At 42.7% G+C, this 15,862-nt stretch overlaps 1 pseudogene; it reads left to right on the forward strand.

Annotated features, from left to right (window-relative positions):
* The first annotated feature begins 11,297 nt into the window (after positions 1-11,297).
* Positions 11,298-15,862, forward strand: part of LOC130851923 (eukaryotic translation initiation factor 2A-like) — a 70,667-nt pseudogene continuing 66,102 nt past the window's right edge.

Below are 15,862 nucleotides of genomic sequence, written 5' to 3' on the forward strand. Positions count from 1 at the left end.
CTGCGGACAGGCTGGTCAAGGCTGGGCCGGACTGGGGTGTCCAGCTCCCTTCCAAGAATTTCTCATTTTTCTCCTGGAATCAGAAAGCTCCTCTCATGGCAGTCTTTGCAGGGCAGTGCTGGAAGTGCAAGAGAACAAGACTGACTGTTTCTCCATAGCCTGTCATTCTCTCCCTGCTGTCCCCCACCCCCTTCTCCCCTTCCCTCTCTCCGCATTCTCCCTCCTCCTCCTCCTTCTTTTTCTCTCTGTCTTTCTGTCTGTGTCTCTCTGTCTCTCTCTCTCGATAGAATGCCAACATTTTACTTTTCTGCTAAGTTGACAAATTCAAGTAAGGATAATAGCTTTGGGCCTAGGCATGTAAGCAACGTTTTAATAATAATTTTTAAAACCCTCCCTTCGAAGATTTACTGAAGCAACACTTAAATTTATTGCATTATTTATCAAGGGCCGTTTTGACTCCACTCCTCCCGCAGCTTCAAAAGTAATGACTTAAATGAATCTTGCTCTGCACCCGTGAGCCAGTCTGGGTTCTGAAGGGGCATCGAAATGTCTAGCTTGAGGTGCCAGTAAACTGTGCTTCATGTGGCTGTGCTGACCTTCACTCACCCGACTGATAATTTGCTGTCTTTGTTTTTATTGTATTTCTGATGGATACTAACTACAGCCAGCATCTGCAATGCCAAATTGCTCTTTTTGCAATTTCTTTCATTTGTCAAAAACCTAATCAGCATCGCAGTCCTGTTTTCTTCCCAAACTCCGTCTCCACAGTTCCAGGTATATTCGGTCCTTCTCATTATTCAGGCGTCCCTATTTGCCACTTAAATTTCATATATTAAAATTTTAAAAAGCACCATCCATGGCCTTTTTTTTTTTTTTTTTTTTGGCCTTTTAGATTTTTCAGGTAATTTAAGAAAACATGCATAGATGACTACATTTAAAAAAAGATTCCTCACTGAAAACATTACTAATAAACTATCACCTGACCAGAGAAACGAGTAAGAATTTTGTCTTGATAGGTTGGCTTTCTTCCACCATTTAATTTTCTTGAAGGGTGGAAGGTAATCATTGGCCTGGCAAAAGTAATACAAAGTAGTGTTGCTATCAAACTGCTAAACATGGGGATGAGCCCTTTCATGGAAACCTCTCCTGAAACTCATCATAACCTTCTTTCACTTGAGAAGACATTGTGTGGATGATGCTTCAGGGAGGTCACTTAACACTCAGTGGCTTTGCATGCCCAGCACCGCCCCCGTTCCCCCCCCCCCCCCCCCGCCAGATCAATAACAAAAGCAAAGTTGAGTGACTAAGTGGTATTTTAAAGGTATTTCAATCTACTTTGAACACCAGTGCTCAAATATTAATTAATCCAACCAGGCAGAAACAGAGTAAGGGATACTTTGAACATGCAGTGACCTCATTAGACCTTTCCTAGAACTCACACTGATAGACACATGATATACGGAAGCTGAATGACAGTTCCTGAACTCATTGTTTGAAAAGCCGTGCTTTATATCCCAATCCGGATATTAGATTTGCGTTGCCACTGAAGAGAGTATAGCCCTGCTACATGAAATAGATGGAAATTCACGTTTAGTGACCATGGGTTCCACGGTTCTGCATTCTGCTGGATCCTTTACATCTACTCGTTCGTTTACTTCTCATTGTAATTCTCGTGTACTCCTCTTTTCGCAGATGAGGGAACTGCACAAGGGAGAGTCCAAATTATTTGTCTATGAAAACACAGCCAGTAGGAAATAGCACTAGCTTTTCAACCAAATCTGCCTAACCCAGGAGTCTGTATTCTTCCTGTGAGACACGCTGGCACAATAGGGATATTTGCTCTTAAATTCTCTTATGGTTGAGTCAAGAAAGCCGCACAGAATATGAATTTCGACGGCAAGGCTCACGAGCCTCTTACCTTCGCCTACAATTTCTCGTTTTGCGCCTGTGCTGGTCACAGTCAAGGTGCCCAGCCTCCTACAGTGCCTCACCCCCTGCAGACCTCCGAGCTGCACTTCCTCCCCACCCACCTCCCGAGCTGCTGGGCAGAGGAAATGCCCCCCACACATCTCACTGACCACCAGCCTCGCTCATCTTCTCCTTCAGGAAAGGTCCAAATTATTTATCCACCGTTCTTTGTTCTCACTGTTGACATGAGAATTAGGCACCTTGGGGACAGTGACCAGGTCTCAAAGGTATTTATGAAACTCCTCTCAGTGCAGGGGCCAGTGCCTTAGTGTCCCCAGTAAAAATAAACGTAGGGCTAAGAACCAGAGACCTCACATTCCAGGTGAATAGTAACGTCCTGTACTCTTAATACTATAGATACGCCGCAGCACACCGTGGACTGCGCCGGTCCGCCCACACGCGGGCTCGCTTCCATAGGAAAGCCTGCAGGGCCGTGCGATCCGCGGTAGGTTGAATTCGCAGATGCACAGCCAGGGATGCTGACGAGCCGCGGAAGCGGAGGGCCTACAACAGGGGTGTGTGCGGTGTGAGATCGTGTGGAGAGCCGGTGCCCCGCCCTTCCAGCTGTTCAAGGATCAACTGTATATAAGTATAATATAATATATAATGTTCCATAATTATAACAGTATAATTCTATACAAATACACTATAACTGCATTCCCTTTTCGTTTCAGCCACTCGTGGGCCCTTTCTTACAATGGCACGTGCTCTCCGTGCATCGCCGGCCTCACGCATCTCATCAACACAGTGACAACTGTCAACATCCCCATTTCACAGATGAGCTGGAAGATTAGCGCATTAAGTGAAATGGCCACTGACACAGAGCTCCTCAGTGGCGAAGCAGGCATGTCTGATCTAAAGCGTAAATCTCCTCCACCGAGCTTCACTGCCTCCTAGAATAGCAGCTAGGTTCAGAGACGTCAAACACCAAAGAGCCAGTAGCAATGGTAGAGGGTTACTCCCAGAACCTGCGAGGCCAGTAATCATTTTACCTCCGCGAGGTGGACTTTCCACCCTGTATATCCTCGTAAGTCATTTAGACTTGAAGATGCTGGCTGAAATTATCGTCAGTGGAAAATGGTTCTCAATGGAGTGGTGATTCTTTCTTCTCTTTCCAACGTAGCTATCAAGATAGTCCACAGTCAGAATGGTCTGGACTAACATTAAAAACTTCTCTCTCTATTTCACTTATTTGACTTATGTATTTTTATGTAGACCAGACCATCAGTATTAGGGAAGCTAGCACATAGGGAATCAACAGTTCAGACCTTCTGAAACTTTTATTTGCCCCCAGGCCAAAAAAGAACACAGCCACTCTCATCACTCGCTGTTTTAATGGCTTGGTTCCTGTTTGGAGTTTGTGCTGTAAAATGCACACGGTCAGCTTGTCACCCTGACCTTGATTCCAGTTTTCAATCCTAGTTTTAGAAAGTTGCTTTGACGGGAGCCTGAGCTATTCTGTTATTGAGATTTGCACCTGTAATTTCTCCAATAAAATGACTTCAAATGAATCACAGCCGTTCTAACAATTTCACGGTCATGCCCCCTTGGCCATATTTCAGAATATAGCACAGGGCTCTCACACAGCTTTAAGGTTAACTGCGTCTTTAAATATTAGGTCAAAAAAAGCAGGGGCTGCATAAGGCCCAGGAAGGACATGCCCATTTAGGCAAGCAGGAAAAGTGTATATAGAGCATTGATCACTGCTAATAATTAATGATTCATACGTGCATTAACTTTGTGATAAACCTCAGCCTTGCTTTGCCAACAAATGATAAATCACTTTCGATGTGACAGAGACATTAAAAATAGATTGCTACTGTGTCTATTAAAATTTCCATACTGTCCCTTTATATTTGATTATCTTTTTTCCCCCAGCAGTCACTTCAGAGTATCATTTGATTTTTTTTACATATTTCTTTATAATATTGTTTGTAAACAAGGTTGCTAAGAAGGTTTTAAATTATGCCAGCTCTTTCCTTATAATGTTTTAGATTTGAATAAAGAACTGTCTCCACTAGGAATGAATTCCTTCCTAAGAGCAGTTCACAAGAAGCCGAGAGGATGCAATGGTCACCACTGACCCAGAAGCTCAGCAGTGTGAAATCCAATGTCTTGGTGAGACCCTCAGCTCCCTGGATGTCACTGCTTCTTGGTCCCATCAGAGCTGTGACTCTTTCAGGCATCACCTCTGTGCTAAAGGCAGGAAGAAGTGGAGAAGCTTTGCCAGTCTGGTCTCCATGATATGTCAGCAAAGCGAGAGAAGCAATGCTTTTTTTTAGTAAATTTCAATTCTTTTTTAGGACCAGCATCAAATCTCTCAGCCACCCTGTAACTGAAATGTTTAGGAACAGTTTGCACAGGCATGGTGAAAATTATTATTTTATTCATTCAAATATGTGTTTAAGGTCTACCACATGCCAGCCATAAGGGTGTCTATAGCCTTACCTAGATGACCCTTAGAAGCTTTCTCAGCTTAGGGGTCTGTGAGGACCTTGCTTTCCTTGGTTCAGAGTAGTGACATTGAGGGCTTACAAGTGGAGATCCCATGGAGGCCAGCGTGGGAGGATGAATTACCCATGAACATGCATTAGTGTCCTGGAGGACGATGAGAATGTGAATTGGAGGATTAGACATGTAGTTTTAAGTACAAAGCAGGAGTACAAGACACATGACCAAGTCCACACCTTGGTGACCCAAAACTCAAGTCCAGTTTTTCTACTCAAAAGCAAAACTGTGAAATTAGCAACTTCGGGTACAGATTTCAGACTTCATCTCAGTTCCTCTGACTCTGATTACACCTTAATTTCTTCACCAATAGTATATATTGCTTAATTATTTATAAAGGAATATAGAAAACTTAGAACAAGTTAGTGAATCTGTCAGAAAGGCAGATGTTAAGAGCAACATCAGACTCATTATGGACTGAATATATCCTCCCAAAATTCTTCTGTTGAAGCCCTAACCCTCAATGTGATGGTATTGGAGGTGGGGGCTTTAGGAGGAGTTAGATGAGATTATGAGGGTGGGGCCCTCATGATAGGATTAGTGCCCACACCTTGTCTTGGACTTCAGCCTCCAGCACTGTAAGAAATCAGTTTCTGTTGCTTTAAGCTGTCCAGTCTGTGGTCGGTGGTGGCAGCATGAGCTGGTAATATAGGCTGGGTCAGACACTCTAATAAAACATGTAAAAATCATCACAGTTTGTTTTGGAAGTTTTTTGTTGTTGTTGTGGTTGCTCTTATTCCTTTAGTCAAGAAGTGTTCCACTAAATGTTAGCCAAGCAAGTGTATGCGACTTGCTACACAATCATATCAAAGAGAAGCCTCCTTCAGGGTGGGCTCGAAGTTTCAAGCCTAATGAGTGAGAAGCTACCGACTGAGGAAACCAGAGTGAAGGCTGTTGCATGCTTTATGGGCACACGGTTAACATTTTTAAAAGTTGATCCACTGGTGTGGCTTGATTTAAATAGCAAAAGTTGGTATGAGTTTCAGGGGACATTTGGAATAAATTAGGAGGGGAGAATGCATGTTTAAAAAATAGATTTATTCTAGATATTAATTGTAGACATCTTTGAAAAGGAGTCATTTATCATTCACTTAATCAATATTTATTAGGCACCAATTATGCACGAGGCACTGTTCCAGTGTCTGGATTTATCATAAAACAAAACACAAAGATCTAGCTGAGGGAGACAGCTGATAAATAATAAATATGAAGATGAGTAAATTATGTACTGTGTTAGAAGTTAAAGAAAACTAGTAAAGTGTGGTAGGGAGATTAGTATTTCCATGGTAGTGACGATGTTGAAGAGAATGGTCTTATTGAGAAGGTGAGATTTGAGCAGAGCCTTGAAAAGGTGAGGGATTTGCCAGCTGGGTACCTGGGGGTGAGAGAACAAGACCAAATTCATGTAGCATAAATTGTAGAAATTATCATAGCCACATTTATATTGTGAGCAGTCCTACTGAGAACCCCATTAGCAATCTATGGAAACCAGAACAACAAAATTTAATTTTCAGAAATAGAAATTTGATTAGGAAACTAGATCAGAGAATTGAATTTTAAATGACATCTAAGAAACATCGTACAAGTATTCATACTTTCAATTTCCACTACACTCAAGTTCTATGCGTGTAAGAGAAATCCGTCTACCAGCACCACTTGTGACCTATAATTATTCTCTATTTTGTCTTTAGGAAGGTATACTGTAGACATCAAGGGTATTTAAACATTTGGTTAAGGTAGAATCATAGGATTTTGGAGAAGAAAGAGATGCAATAGTTACACTTATTTTACAATGGCAGACTTGTTACCTGCTCTTATGAAGAATGCATTCTAATAGAAAACATGGACACTCATGATACAGTTTCCAACAAGGGTGCATAATTATAGATAATGTTTTGAAGGGAAAGAACAACTATTACATGAAATTGTAGAGTAATGAAGAAAATGTACCAAGATGGGAAAAGCTTCCCTGGGTGTATACCTGCCCTAAAGTCTGATGGACAAGAGGACAGTAACTAGCTAAGAATTTTAGGATGGCAACTGCAGAGGGGAGATGGCCCCATGGCGGAAGTGAGCCTGATATGCTCTGAACCGTAAGAGGCCCAGCACTGCCGTAGTGCAGGGCTCAGGGGTCAGAGGTACCAGATGGGGCTACGGGGTGGTGGTGGGGGGAGACCAGAGTTGGAAATTTTGCTTTATTTTTCTCTAAAAGTAATGACTGGCCATCAAAGTCTGTAAGTGGTGGACGGGAGTGTCTAGAACAATCATACCTTTTGGATAGATGCTCCGATTGCAGAGTGGTGAACGTTTTGAAAAAGGTGAAACCTGTAACCTAAAGTGGAGATATTTAACAGTTCAAACTCAGGGAACAGTGGAGAAAAGGAGGAAGGTTGATGGATTTGAGAGGTGTGTAGGAGAAATAAATTCAGAGAGCTTTTGTACATGTAAGCAAAGGAAAAGTTGATTCCAGGTCTAAGCTGCTCCAGGGTTTCTAGCCCATGGCCCAGGATGAAGGGTGGTGCTATGATGCAGGGGCTGCCCTTAGCTGATGGCAGTGGCCTTGACCAACCAGACTCTAGTATCCCGTGGACCTCTGATGGCTTAGCGGGCAGAGAAGATGGTTAGTGTAGGCAGATGTGTCTAAACACCTTTGGAACACACTGAGAGCAATTGCAAAAGCTGCAATGCTAAAGCCCATCAGGCCAGATCAGAGGACCCTTCTGGAAGAACGGGTTTTGTGGGAATCTCCCCGTCTGTACTACACTAAGTGTTCCAGTTTTCTATCTTCTTTCCCTGTTGAGAACCACCCTTAGCCATTCCTCAGGGGACCAACTTCCTAAGAGATAAAGTGCAACTAAAAAAAAAAATTCAGGACCCTGAAGGCTGTGGATTTAGTGGGATTGGCATACGCATATTTGTAGGCATGTGTCTAAAAACGAGCAGAAACCATGCTGCTGCTTTTCCTCCATAGTGGATACTTGGAAAGGTGACCTCTGATTTTGACTAGGGGAAAGGAGGAAGCATTTGAAAGTCCCATATGTCTTCAGTTGAGGTGAGATGCAACCCAAGTAAGCTTACTGGTTAGACGTTGGCAGGTTAATCTGGGGAAGACTGGGAGCTGCTTTTAAGGATACTGTTTTGTGGATGGAGTTAAATTTGTAACATTATCGCCAATGGAAAGCGTTGCCATTGTAGTTAGGATATAAACACATGACTGTTTAATGCAAAGCGTGACTAAGTCCATTTTGTCTGATCAGATTTCAGCAAACACATTGCAATTATTCTAGGACAGGTAATTTGCTGCTATAAATAATTATATGATTAAAGGAGTGACTGTGTTGATCACAGCATATTTGCATTTCTTTCTGAACTTTGTAGTGTTGGAAGCCAGTAGCCATGAGATCTAGTGTGAGATGGTTGGACGCCAGTCCTTAGGACAGGGGTGAACTTAGCCAGGTCCCTCACTGCCCCGTCCTCAGTTTGGCCATCTGTAAAATGAGGCAACGGTGGCACTTCCCTCATGAGATCATCATCAGGTCTGACACAAGGAGGAATGCACTCCAACAGACAGTGCAGTCTGATAGAAATGACAGCCACATACAAAGTTTAAACACTGCAGGAACCATGTTAAAAGCAGAGAAAAAGACATCCAGGTGAAATTAATTTTAACATTGGCTTTGCTTAACTCAATATATGCTACCATTTAACACATAATGAAAATTAAAATTATTGCTATATCTTTCATTCTGTGTTTTTCATACTATGTTTTCCAAATCCAGCGTATGTTTTAGAACACATTTCAATTTGAACTGGACACATTTCAACTCTTCTGTAGCCATACATGGCTCATGGCTACCCTATCACACACTTAGAACCATGCCTGGTGCTTAATAAGAATTAGCTATTAGTATTTTATTTTACTTTATTTTATTTTAGCTAATATGTCCTTGCCTAAGATGATAACTTTTAATAACTTTTAAACACCCTAAACTTGCAGTATAAGTACTATTACTTTTAAATTCCTTCTGTGACCTTCTTTTCTACATAAGCGAGCACACACACACACACCCCTTTTAAATAAAAGGGTTTTTAAGTTACTGTTTGTATTTTCCTTAAGAGAAAATAAAATTCAATTTTAACTTATGTAAATTAATTTGTCAGAATAACAGTGTGGAATTTTCGCCACAACTGAAACTGTGCATTAGCAATTTAAAATTTGAGACATTTCAGAAAAACTAACATTTCACTAGAGGGAGTTTTAGGTCCCCATTTTGAAGACATAAAGTTATTTGTATAGGGTAACTATATTTAGCTAAAGTTTCAGTAGATACATTTAGTATTTATACATTAATTTGAAAATGTTTCATCCTAGAGGAATTAAAATATGTTTGCCACACTTTTGAATGAAAATGTCAAATAGGTGGGATTTTTATTCCCCCCAAATATGTAGAACATAATTTTTTCTCACTGCAAGAGGTGTTTTTGTCATTGTTTAGAAGAGCAGTAGCCACTGCTATTATTCAAAATAAATAAACGCAGGGCTCTTTTTTTTTTTTGACTGTTTCTTTTGACCAGCCAGGACCAGTCCAGCCTGAGCCCAAAGGGCCATCAGGATGTCCAGGAACCGGTCAGCGTCCTTATCTGAGGGCAGCCCCAGTTAAGGGAAAGGTAAATGCTCTCTGTTTGGATGCATACACATCCAGTTGAGGAGCATTTTCTGAGCAAGAAAAGGAAGGATGTTTGGGTCTGATCCATAGTAAGACCACCTCACTCACATCAGCTGGAGGAAGTGTCACTGGGTCCTCGACTTCCTGTCATTTTTGTGTCTGAGCTAGTGGGCTCTCCCCATAGTTCAGGATTTGGAACTGAACCAAGATCCTTGGACAACAATGCCTCAGTCCAACTAGCAACTTTAAGAGTGAGTGTTGGCATGATGGTGGCAAAGCTGAGACTCACACCCAGTCTTCTCCCTCTTAGCGAGGTGTCGGTCTTCCTGTGCTCCAGTGCACCTGGAACTAGGGTGTGATGGATCTCAGGCCGTGTGGGGTGGGGGATGGGGATGGGAACGGTGTGCGGATGCATCTCAGTAGGCTCAGGCAAAGCCTGGGTGTCTTATCAGCAGCAGGCATTTATTTCTCACCATCCTGGAGGCTGGGGGTCCTAGATCAGGGCCCCTCAGCCAGCCGGCTCCTCTCTGTGACCTCACCCGGAGGAAGGGGCGAGGGAACGCTGTGGGGTCTCTTCCATAAGAGCATGAATGCCTTTCGTGAGGGTCCCACCCGCATGACCTAATCACCCCTCAAAGACCTTACCTCCTAATACCATCACCTCACAGCTTAGGTTTTAACACATGAATTTTGAGAAACACAAACATTCTACAGCAGGTGTGCACGAGACCTTTAAGGGATAAGATGTGCTTCAGGATGCACGTCAAGAAATGGTGAGAAAGCTGTAACAGACTCTTGGGATTAGAATTCTCCTCACTTGATATGGCTTTAAACAGGTTTATCACAACTATTACAGGCTCCATTAAAGTAATATTTTAAAAAATTGTCATTTTCATAATCTTTTGGTTCTGTTAAATTTACCTAGACATCTTCAAATGATTCAACTGACTAAAAAAGGACTAATGTATATATTTTGATAAATTGAAATGAACACAAGTTTCATAGACATTGTCTCCAACAGAAACATGTGCCGTAATACCCACGTGTCGGGTGATATCTGAGCACCTCTATCTCTACACTGGGAATAAAAGCTCTTGCCTGTCTAAGCAACCGTGTGATTGTGGAAATTAGAAGTCTCTGTGGCAGGATGGTAGATTCATTTTTAAGGAGTTCATGAAATTTAAAACTGCACCTTCAAGACCATCGACTTGAGCCAGGAAGAATGGAAGCAGCTTCCCAGAGAATCTGGCATGCCCGTCTATTAGAGTATTTATTTGGCCTTTGGATTCCTAATTGTGTGTGCAAGACATGGAAAAACCTGACGGCAGTTTAGGGAAAAGCAATGAAAATGATGAAGGAGCTGTTTGCACTGATTTATGAAGGCATGTTAAGTGAATGCGATATGAATAACTGCCCTACATGACGACCGGGGAAGGCAGAATAAACGTCTGCAAATATCTTCTGGGTGTGAACCCTGGGAAGGGAGACAGATGAGGGTGCAGAGGAATATGATGAGGAGTAATGCGACGCAATGGGCAGCGTTTCCACGAGAAGAAACTGTAGTCGTTTCCTTCCCCTGAACATCGCCCATCAATGAAGAAACTCGATACCGTGGTTAGAAACTCTCAGGCTAGACACAGTCACGACTGCAGAAATATACTGTGACAAGGTGTGCAAGTGAACCGGGGAGGCGGACGATGCCCTTTCCAGGGAGGGGAGCCAGCTATCGTGCTGAGGATGCGGCCAGGCGGGGTTCCGGTTTTCTTCCCTCTCCTGCGGGAAAACAAGCAGGGACTGAGAACTTGCAGCCTGGGCTCTGCATCGCGAACCTGCATCTCTGTCTCTGCCAAGCAAGCAGCCTTGCCCGAGGGTTGCTTGTTTTCACAACGCGCACTCCCCTGACCCAAGGGCGTGAGGTGTGATGTTAAGGAAATGATCTTAGGTTCCTTTCCTTTTCCTCACTCGTGTCCCCTCCCCGCTGCCCTCCCAGCCTGAGGTCCGGGTCTCCGTAAGAAATAGAGAGAAGCTAGGGGAGGGGGCAGAGCCCTGGAGTCAGGGCCCGCTCAGCCTCTCTAAAGAAAGTGGGGAGCGATGTGGCTGATAATGTATGAGCCCAGGGGAGACAGATAAGGAGGTTTCCAGAAGGCCTTAACGATGCGCATCGTCACCACCATCGCGTGGGAAACGAAGCATCAGGTTAGGTATGCTTGTAGGAAGTCACCAGCTCAGAACTACTGCCTGGGTTTCTAAGCAACCCTGTCTGCTTCTCTGGAGACTTCCGCTGAGCATCTCAGCCCGGGTCCATGCCGCAGCCAAAAAAGGGGCAATGTGTAATCGTTGACGTGCAGCTTTGGATTCACTCAAAACAGAAGAGTGATGATTTGAAAAGAAGCCGTACTAGTGTCTGTAGCTAATGGGGACAGAGGATAGCCACCTCTACATCAATCAATATGTAGTTAAATGTTTTGAGCCCGAAAGTTTTGTAGAATCCAGACAGGTCATAATTCTTTGCCACATTTTGCTATCAGCTCTGCCCCTAGAAGGAAACTTTGAGCAAGTAAATAACTAAAACGTGTCATGTCTCAGATGGTTTATACGCGCCTTGATTAAAATGGGAGATTCCCTCGTCAGGGAGGTAATAACCAACTGCATGTTGCATGGAGTTATTGGGTTTGGGATTTTTTATATTTAGCATTTTTATTCTCAATGTTATCTTTCTATTACTTTGTCCTGTGGGTGGGATGGTTGAATGCATAGTGGTCAACATTTTTCCTTTGAAAGTTAACTTTCATGGCTTTAAGAGTGTTTCTAAATAAGCTAGAAGAAGAGATTATGAGCAAAATATGTATGTTTTTCTAAGAAAAAATAAAATGTATTTCAGAATTTGTTGTGAAACAGAAAAACGTGGGAAGTCACTCTTATGGAATTAACCCCAGGGACAAAGCATGCAAGGAATTTAAAGGAAACAGATTCTAACATGAACAACGTGAAGTAAAAATATGAAACTCCTGAGCCATTTTCCCAAACCCATCATTTATCCTCAGTGATGGTCACCATGCTTAAAGCTATTGGTTACCAGTTGCTCTAAAGCCCATATGACATTCATTTTGAACGTTTAGCTCAGGAATACTTTCCCTTGTGAGCCAGAAGAATCCTACTTTCAGTGAACTCTTAGGACAGCATACATGCTTATGCAGAAACGCTCCTTTAATTTCCCACGAGTATCTAATTAAGGGAATGATATCCACTTACATTGAACCACATATTTTCCAGGGATGTGAAATCTTGCTCAGGGCTCCTGAACTTTAATTCAACATCTGGCTATATCTAGGCCTCCCATGTGATTCCCTAAGTGTCTCCCTGCCTGTGTGTCAATGAAAATAGCTTGTTGCTTCAATACTAATGAAAATGAATAATTAATTTCTTAATGCCTTGAAAAGTCCAGTTTTAATATTGTTGAGCTCTGCTAATTGTCCTTCAGTAGATGGATAATAGCCAGGGTGCTATGTCAGATTACAAAACATTCTTAACGCAAGCAAGTCGTTTAGGATGATGTTTCATTCAAAATATCAGCTAAGAAAACGTCAATGTTTATTGCAAAAGAGAATGACACACTAAAATACCATGCTTTTCCTCCAAGCCTCTATGTTCCTGTTATCCTGATTCTTTCTTTTCTGTTCTCATCTCTCCTATAACGTTTGCCAAAAATCAAAGCACTTACTATGCACCAACGTGTGTGTTGAAACATTTGCTGTTTACAAAAAGGTTAACACGTGAACTGTTGGCTTTCAGGTTTTATTAATAATGAATAATCTTTTCTGTCTTACAAGTTTGTGTGTGTGTGTGTGTGTTAATATTAACTTTGCCAGAGTCCTTTGGTGGGAAGAAAGAAAGGCAACGAATTGCAGTTTCTATAAATTATTCTCAGGACACATTCCCTATACAAAGGCATTTTTGCATGTGAATCAGAAAAACTACTTGGTGTCTCATGTTCTACCTTCACAAGAGGCATGGAATTTGCTTGTGGCGTGTTGAGACTGATTTCATAAGCATCTGCGAAATAAAGTCTAACTCTTACAAAATGGTCATAAAGTACAAAAGCCATTCCCTAGACCCGCGAGTGTAAGGCTGTATGTCCACCCCCATGAGGTTATCAAGGTAAACTTTCTGCATTCTAAGAGGGTACTTGGCTGTGACAAAGGCTGAGGCCAGCAGGTCTAAAAGCACCCGGTGAGCACCACATGTACTTGAAGAAAGGCTCCTCATACTGGCTGAGCTGGGGCTGCCCACGCCAGGGGCCATGTCCTTCTCCAGCAAGATCACATAGTACCACATGCCTGCAGTAAATGTGACGTGAATTATATATGTTTGTAGACAACTCATTTCTGCTTCCTGTGTAGCAGACATCCTGAGAAACAGTGTATTGCAGAGCTGCAAAGGGGTAATAAATTTTAGATGTTTCTAATAGTCCAGAAAATAAGGTCAATGAATGCTCTCTGGGTTTATCTTTGTATTTGCCTTGGGAATTCCAGAAGGATCCTCAGCTTCTTAGATTTTTGAAAGGATTAGGATAGGAATTTGAAACCCACAGAGCAGCAGGATTACCAGAAACCAAACGCCAGAACACTCTCAGAGCTGTTGTCCACCGTGTTCTCTTTGTCAAGTGCAGATAAATCATGTGTTGTCCTGTAAATTAGGTGCCCAAGGTCAAGTGAGTGAAAGAAAGCTCCCACAATGGAGCAGCGGAGGCGCAGGCTTTGAGTCTGAGTCTAATGGCCTCAGGTAGCTGACCACCTGGCCACTGATGCAGACAAAGGAGATTGCAGAGGGGATGAAAGCAAGACCTGTGTAATGGATGCAAGGCACTCACGGGTTTTGCCTGGATGGTAGGAAAGAACTTTGTGGAAAGAAAAAGACCATCTTTTGGATAAAAGGTCTTTCTGTTGGCCAGATGGAGTTCCTTTTATCCTAACTGTTCACTCTTGACTAATTGTCCTTCATTTCTAAAGAGCCTGCCGTTCTTCTCTCCCCATTTTCTCCCCTACGTGCCATTTTCAGGTTAGTTCTTCCTCCCTCGATGACATTTCAGCAATAATGTATGTTCCTTCTTCTGTATTCACTTTTGTAACCGTAGCTCTTGGGACCCGAATAAGACCCAGGAACCACAGTTCCACACGTGCAGGAGCGAAGGAGTCCTCTCTAAAAGCATGGAACCTGAGTTATAAGGGAGGCCCGCATCTTAGAGAAGAAGGAAAAACACATTGTCTTCCGTCCCCTGTTGATCGGGTAACAGTCAAGGTCACTTGGCCGCCTTCTTGTAGGAAGGAATCAATTCTGGGACCTAATGTACAGTGTGGTGACTATGTTTATGAAATCAATTCTCAATGCATTACGTGAACCCAGACAGAAATTCTAAGCAAACACGCTTTGGGATGTGTGTGTGTGTGTTTGTGTGTGTGTGTGTGTGTGTGTGTGTGTTACTCTTTTGGAATTAGGTGCAATAGAGGATTATGGGATAGACTAAAAGGGGGAAAAGTGGGAAAGTTAAGAGGACACTAAAACATTAAAATAATGATGATAATGGCCACCAATGTGTATTATTAAATATAGTGTCTCTCTTAAGCCGCAGCTCAGCTTTGCAGGGAGGTTTAATCTCAACAGTGTGAACTGCAGGGATGAAAAGCTAATATGCCATTGCCTGTCTCCTTGAAGAAACAATGACTTCCATGAGTGTGAATTCCTTAAATTTCACATGTAAGTGAGATCATGCCATGTTTGTCTTTCTGTGTCTGGCTTAACTTACTTAGCATCAGGTCCTTAGGTTCATCCATGTTGTCCAAATGGCAGGATTTCCTTCCTTTTTAAGGCTAATTAATATTCTGTCCTGTGTGTGTATATGTATGCCTATATAACATATACACATACCACATAGAATGGTGGTTGCTAGGGGCTGGGGAAATGGGAAGATGCTGGTCAAAGGGTACAACATTTCAGTTAAAAGATTAATGAGCTCCGGGAGCTAATGTGCAGCCTGGTGACTGTATATAACAAGACTTGTGTTCTTGAAATTTGCTGAGAGGGTAGACCTTAAGGGTTCCCACACAGAAAGGAAAGGTGAACTGGGAGATAATGAATATGTTAATTAGCTTGATTATATAATTATTTCACTATATATATATGTTAAAACATCACTTGGTACACTTTGAATATACACAATTTTTGTCCATTAAACCTCCATTGTATAGTATTACTGTGGAGATGCTAGCATGGCCTTGGCAGAGTAAGAACTGACAGCTCTGGGAGCCAGTGTGTTAGAACAGATCTACTGCACAGAGCCAGAGAAGCCCCCAGTTGCTTCTGTATCCTGGGGGGGCCTAGAGAGCATCCCAGCCCCACAAGCAGTGAAGGAATCCAGGGGCTATTTGTTTGATGACCAGTTGAGCATCACTGCCCTGTGGCCAGCATGGCAGCCGAGTGGGTCACTGTGGACCCAAGGCCCCCAGCACCCATGGGAGTGGCAGGATTCTGAAATGACAGATGCAAGGTAGTAGCCCTGGCAACAGAATGGCGCGTGTGGATCTGTGGCCAGGGCTGAAGGACAGGGTATCTGTAGGTGTGAGATAAATGGGCAGTCAATTAGGGAATTGCTTGGCCAACAGAAAAAACAGATCAAGAGGGGGTGAGCCAAAGACTTATGTCAGTTACCTCAAAGAAAAATA

This window comes from Hippopotamus amphibius, chromosome 4, assembly GCF_030028045.1.
Source record: "Hippopotamus amphibius kiboko isolate mHipAmp2 chromosome 4, mHipAmp2.hap2, whole genome shotgun sequence".
Taxonomy (NCBI): Eukaryota; Metazoa; Chordata; class Mammalia; order Artiodactyla; family Hippopotamidae; genus Hippopotamus; species Hippopotamus amphibius.